This window comes from Gossypium hirsutum, chromosome A05, assembly GCF_007990345.1.
Source record: "Gossypium hirsutum isolate 1008001.06 chromosome A05, Gossypium_hirsutum_v2.1, whole genome shotgun sequence".
NCBI lineage: Eukaryota > Viridiplantae > Streptophyta > Magnoliopsida > Malvales > Malvaceae > Gossypium > Gossypium hirsutum.
This window is the reverse complement of record NC_053428.1, coordinates 63572582-63579406: the sequence shown is the minus strand read 5'-3', so window position 1 is coordinate 63579406 and position 6825 is coordinate 63572582. Positions and strand designations below refer to the sequence as shown.

At 38.4% G+C, this 6825-nt stretch overlaps 1 non-coding gene across 1 annotated transcript; it reads right to left on the bottom strand.

Moving 5' to 3' along the window:
- Positions 1 to 3129: 3129 nt before the first annotated feature.
- On the bottom strand, positions 3130 to 3236 carry LOC121230058 (small nucleolar RNA R71). Its single transcript, XR_005928010.1, has one exon. It is a non-coding gene; the product is annotated as a small nucleolar RNA R71 (small nucleolar RNA).
- Between the last annotated feature and the right edge of the window lie 3589 nt (positions 3237 to 6825).

Genomic DNA, 6825 nt, shown 5'->3' with positions numbered 1-6825 from the left:
CTCATCTTTTTGTCTCTTCAACTCTTCTCCATCTAAAACTTTTTCTTTTATTTTCTCTTTAAAACGAATACATACTTCCTCCCTTACTCAAACTCTATCATTGTTTATTATTTTGTTTTTGTAGCCTGGAGACTGTGGCCGATTTAATTATTTTTCTTCTTCGTCCTTTCTCAATTGCTTTCTCTCTGGACCGACCCTTTCTTCAAGTGTTATAACCACATTGTACTAGAATACGTTACAATAATAGAAAACATTCAATATTTCAGTTTAACTAGCTTTAATTTTAATTACTACAAATCTAAATATTAATTCAAAGATACACATTTATACTTCCCTTTATAATTCTTAAATGGCATTAAATGGATCACGAAAATAAGGTTCAATAAAGATGATTATGCCGAAAATCTATTTCTATGTTGAAACTAGGATAAAACTATTACGTCCACTCCAAACCAAACACCGGGACAATAATATAAAGGAAATAACATATGGAAAAAGCAATGTGAGATATAGTACACTTGCATTAGAGGCACACATATTTGTTATGTGTGTCATCCTATTTTTCTAATTTTTTGTAGTTGTGTATGCACTTGTTATGTTGATGGTTAAAAATTAATGTGTATCTCAAAATGGAATGAGCTATACTAGATTCCTCTACCGGTGATATGTATGTGCCACAATGTATAAGTAACAATCAAAATGACATGTTCAATTGATTATGAATTTGGTGTGTTTAGACTTGGTATAAAATTAGTAAGCAAAACACATGTATGATGACATATGAATAGTACAATTGAGTCTTAATGCATGATGTTTAATTACTTACTTGATGCTACATTGTATGTGTCTATAATGTATTTAAGTATGTGAGGTATTAATGGTAATAAAAGGGCTTGGAAAATAGCTTAAGTGCTACCTACATGAGCAGAGACACAACCATGTGTCTCAATCGTGTGGAGGACACGGCCTAGCACATGGGCGTGTGATAAATGCCAAATTATACATATCTACACCCCAAATACATAGCATATTTATGGATGTTTATTACTAGATTTGTGGATTTTGTTGCTTTTAATCTGGTTATTCCATGTTTTGTACTCAAGAAAGCACCAAGAGTTGAAAGGAGCAAAACCGAGTTAAAAAACAACAAAAACAGACCAAATCGAAAAGATGACATGGCCTAAGCCTTGCCACACGAGCATCTCACATGTCCGTGGCCTTCGAGGGTGTCAACCAAGGTTTTCATGATTCACACGGCCTGGCCATTGAGCCCACACAGCCGTGTGCAATTTAACGGATCGAACACGGCTGGTAATCACGTCACACTACCGTGGCACACGGGCGTGTCCCTTTTTCAAAGAGTTGTATTTTACACGGAAAAAGGTACTTAGGGAGGAAGAAAGCCAATCCAAAGCCTATATAAACACCCTAGGTGTGACCTAGAAGGAGGCTGCTCCTTCCAGAACTTTTCTAGAAGATAGAACCACATGCTAGGAATTACTTGAAGGAAGCCAGACGACCCATCTCAAAAGCCGGAGCTACTACAAGACTAAAGATCTCTCTTAGAATTCCTTCAGGGGTTTTAGAGTTTTCTTTATGTTTTTTTATTTTCATACTTTTGAGATGTACTCTTATTTTATTATGAACTAAACCCCTTAGATACCTAAGGGGGATAAAACCTATGATGGATCTTGTTATAATTACCTGAACTGTCTGATAAACACTTGATTTGTTCTTAATTATGTGTTCTTAAGGCTTGAATTAATATTCCGGGTATTAATTCATGATTTGATGTACTTATGCAGAGGAGGAATAGAACCTGCCTAAGAGTAGATTGGCATAATTAAGCGGAGTTGATCAAACGCCTAGAAATAGGGTTACGAGATTTTACCGGATTAGGGTGAAACCTAATAAGGGGATCCATAGATCGAGTTAATGCAACCCTAAAGTATTAATTAGAGAAAAGTCTCGGTTATTCAATCTAGGGATTGACGTTATTAGTCTTGAATAGGGATAATAACTTAACTTAAGGATTTCTATGGCACAAGTCAAGTGAATAAATCGTTCAGTTCGGAGTCAGATAACAAGTGAACTCTAGGTGGATTCCTCCTTGGGTGTTGTCTTTATCAATTGCTTTTCTTCAAGTCCTTTTCCAAATTTTCTCTTTGCTTTAATTAAATCAGTTAATTAGTTTAAATAATTAGTTAATTAAAACAAATCCTTCTATTCTTAGGCTAGATAATAAAAAGATAGTGATACTAGTACTTTTGGTTCCCTTGGGTACGATATCCCAGTCTTGCCATTACTATACTATTGTTCGATAGGTGCGCTTGCCTTTTCATCGTGATAATAGTTAGTCTAGGTTTGATTTTTATTATAAATATTTATTATTTGTTACAAATCACGCAATCAAGTTTTTGGCGCCGTTACCGGGGATCTGAAATATTAGGATCACTAAATTGTTATTACTTTAGCTATTTATTTTTCTTGTAATTTTATAATATTTATTATTTATTAATTTACTTTTTTCTCTCTCTTGACAGGTTTTTATAGTTTATGACTAGAAGAAACCCTTCAGGACCATTACTCTTTGATGAAGAAATCGATCGTACAGTTCGCAAAAATCAAAGAGAAATAAGGCGTAGTTTACATTACTCGGAGAACGAGCGAGAAGACGATACTCTAACCCCAACCAAAGAGATGGTCGAAAATCCAGGCAATCAGCTACCTCCTACAATTGCAGCTAATTAAAATCCTGCTCCACGTACTATGTATGACTATGCTAAACCTTCTTTAACAGGAACTGAGTCTAGGATAGTTAGACTTGCTATTGCTGGGAATAATTTCAAACTAAAACCTAACACAATTCAGATGATATAGTATTTTGTTTAGTTTGATGGTTTGCAGGATGAGGATCCTAACACGCATTTGGCGAATTTTCTTAAATTTTGTAATACATTCAAAATTAATGGCGTTTCTGATGATGCCATTCGTCTTCGGTTATTTCCCTTTTCACTAAGAAACAAAGCCAAACAGTGGTTGAACTCGTTACCACGAGGGTCTATCATTACATGGGAACAAATGACCGAGAAATTTTTACTAAAATATTTTTCACCGGCTAAAATGGCTAAATTGCGTAATGATATCTCTTCTTTTGTGCAGATGGATTTAGAAACACTTTACGATGCATAGGAGAGATACAAGGACTTACTGAGAAGGTGTCTTCACCATGGGTTACCACTTTGGCTGCAAGTTCAAACGTTCTACAATGGTGTGAATCCCTCGACAAGAAAAATGATTGACGCAGCTGCTGGTGGAACCATCAACAATAAAACACCAGAAGATGCCTATGAATTCATAGAGGAGATGTCACTGAACAACTATCAGTGGCAAGTTATGAGGACAAAGCCAACAAAAACAGCCGGCGTCTATAACATCGATTCAGTCACTATGCTCTCAAATCAGGTAGAACTTCTCAATAAAAAGATTGATAGTTTACTTGGTTCTACGCTGGTACATCCAGTAATGAGGTGTAACTCAAGCAGAGGAGGTGTACATATAGGATATCAATCCTTCAATCCTACAACCGAAGAGGAACAAGTCAACTATATGGGTAACAATAACTTTAGATCTCAAAATAACCCATACAGTAATACTTATAATGCAGGTTGGAGGAACCACCAAAATTTCTCATGGGGTGGTCAAGGGAATCAAAAGCCACAAAATCCTCAAGGTTTTCAACAGCCACCTTATCAACAAGAGAAGAAACTGAACCTTGAAGAGATGCTTTCTAACTTCATCTCGGTGTGAGAAACCTATTTCCAAAATACCGAGATAGCAGTTAAGAATCAACAAGCATTGATCTAAGGATTAAAAACTCAGATAGGCCAGCCGTCCAAACTAATCTCTGAATGACCACAAGGTAGCACTTAAGAATCAACAAGCAGGACATGATTTCCCCAAAACACGGGGTGCGCTAAATCCCCACGACCGTGCGACATGGCTGTGGGTGAACTTGATAGGAACACACGGGCGTGGGAATGAAAACCCACGGGCGTGCCAGGGACAAGGCTCGATTCTATTTTTTTGACACAGGCGTGCAACACACCCGTGCCATTCAGCCATGTACAACAATACACGATAACATACAGGCATGGGGGAAGCGAACAAAGCTAGGCACAACCGTGTGACATGGCCGTGTGCCACACACGCCTAAGACACACAAGCGTGGAACAGTAGTCGGGCACGACCTAAATTGAAAAATTCGAAAAACACGGGCTCACACTCAAAGCACGCGAGCGTGGCCCTAGGCCGTGTGACCCTATATTAACAAACCACTGTTCATCTTCTTCCCCCTTTCAAAACCCTAGCTGAAAACTTCTCCTCCCCACTTCTTAATCCTTATTCCAGCCACCATTCCCAAGATTCTCACTTCCCCAACTCTTAAACCACCCTGAAATCCATTCCCCTTGCACTAATCCCCACTTTCCCCTCTCTATAGCCTCTATTTTTCCCACCACACGGCTTCCTCTCGCATCACACGCCCGTGCTCTCCACTACACGCCCGTGCGCCGCCATGTAACAGCCCTCTTATCACTTTCTCAACTTTACTTTTCCAATTTGTATTGCAACATTAATGTTCTACATGCTTTACATAGATATTGTACTATTTTGCTTTAGACAAGTTAGGAATTTACTCTAAATTTTTCTATATTTGAATTATTTAATCCACTAAATAGCATATACTAGTTTTGGGTCTCTTGCTTAACTATTGATGTATCGTGGATTCTATCACTGTTAATATATTTTTAGGTACATGATGTCGTCATCAAGAGGAAAGAAGGCTGCGGTCCTATCCTCAAAGAGATGTAGTGGATCGGGCTCTTCCTCGGTGCATGCTACAGCCGAAGTTTGGCACCCGTTCCTTGACTTTCAACAATCTTCGCAGGAGGAGCTATTTCAAATACTACGCGTGTGACAGCCCAAAGTTGACCCTAGTCGGGAAGTGGTTTCGGGACCGCTAAACCGAGTCACCGAAATGTTTGAATGTGATACTTATTGTCTAGAATATGTAATTATGAATGTGTGAAAATTTCAAGCTTCAATTTGGTTGATTTCATGTGAATTTAGTCAATAGGACTTATGTGAGAAAATTCTAAAATGTGATAGGTCAATGTGTGAGGACCTATTAGTGCATGTGGACAAAGGGGGGACTTGCATGTCAAATTCCCCCCTACTAGTAGTGGCCGGCCATGACAAGCATGGTAGACCAAGTTTGATGGCCAAGACATGTCATAGACATGTTTTGTTGGTGCATCATGGGTGGAAAAAAAATAAAATAATAGGCATGGAAATTAAATAATGAAAAGGAGTATGATGAATACACAAAAAAAAAAGTGTGTAGTTGATTCTTTTCCCCCCCATTGCCGTGAGCTAAAGAAAAGAGAGGAGAAGATCTTTGTTCATCCTTTTCTCACCTTCATTTAGCCTAAATTAGAAAGAAAAACAAAGAAAAAAATTTCTCATCCTTTGGTTCATCCTTGGCCAAAAATTTTAAGGAGGAAAGAAGAAGAAAGGTGAAGAGATTCGGCCATGCATGTAGCTAGGCTAAGGTATGTTTGATGATGTTCCATGAGATGCATGCATGTTTTAGTTGTTAGCTTGAGTTCTACCTAGCCCATGGTCTAAATCTTGCTATGTGATGGAAATGGCACTTGACCATGGATGCATCATTCTTGGTTGGTGTTTGATGTTGTGGTGATGAGGCATGAGGATGAGTTAAGATTCGGCCTAGGTGGAGGTAGTGTTAATGCCATTGCATGCAAAATATGAAGCTTGTTAATGATGCATGTGATGATGGCTTGATGATTCTTGAACCTCCTTTTTAGCATTTTTGTGTGAGCACATATGTGCATTGGTTGCTAAATGGAGAAGAATCGGCTAGCAAGATGTGTGCTAAGGCCGAATGTAACTTTGCATGTTAATGAGCAATGCATGTGTTAAATTGATGAAAAGGGGGAGGATGCTTTACTAGTGTGTATATGTGTGTATTAAGTGTTGAAATCGACCCCAAAAATAGACATGCATATGCGGCCAAGGGGAAAGAAATTAGCTAATATGTTGTGTTGATGCATGATTTTTGCATGTATGAGACTTTAATGTCTAATGTATAAATATGGGCTAAGTGCCTTGTGTTCATCTTTTTGATGCCTAAATGATGAAATCAATTTATTTGTTTAATTAAGCTCAAGAGCAAAGGGGAAATAAATCCGATAAAGGGAAGGAAAAAAGTGGATGAATAGCTAGCGGAATCGTTCGACAACACCCGAGGTAAGTTCTTGAGTAAGAGAGCTTAAATTACGATGTGATTAAATCATGCTCTATGTGAGGCTATTGAGCCGAATGTGCAAGGACGATATGTGCCTTGTGTTTGAGTTTCGCAAATGAAAATGAAATATGAACGTGCCATGAATTATTGTTAGATGTGCATGATTAATTGAATGCTGTCCGGGCTAAGTCCCGAAGGCTTTGTGCTAAGTGAATATATCCGGACTAAGATCCGAAGGCATTTGTGCGAAGATACAAATTCCGGGTTAAGCCCCGAAGGCCTTTGTGCGAGATACTAAATCCGGGTTAAGTCCCGAAGGCATTCGTGCGAGTTATTAAATCCGGGTTATGTCCCGAAGGCATTGTGTGAGTTACTAAAACCGGGCTATGTCCCGAAGGCATTTGAACGAGGAGCTATATCCGGTTAAATCCCGAAGGTACGTGATTTGGTAATGAATGAGCTTGCTGTAAAATTCCAGCGAATACTCGAAAAACATC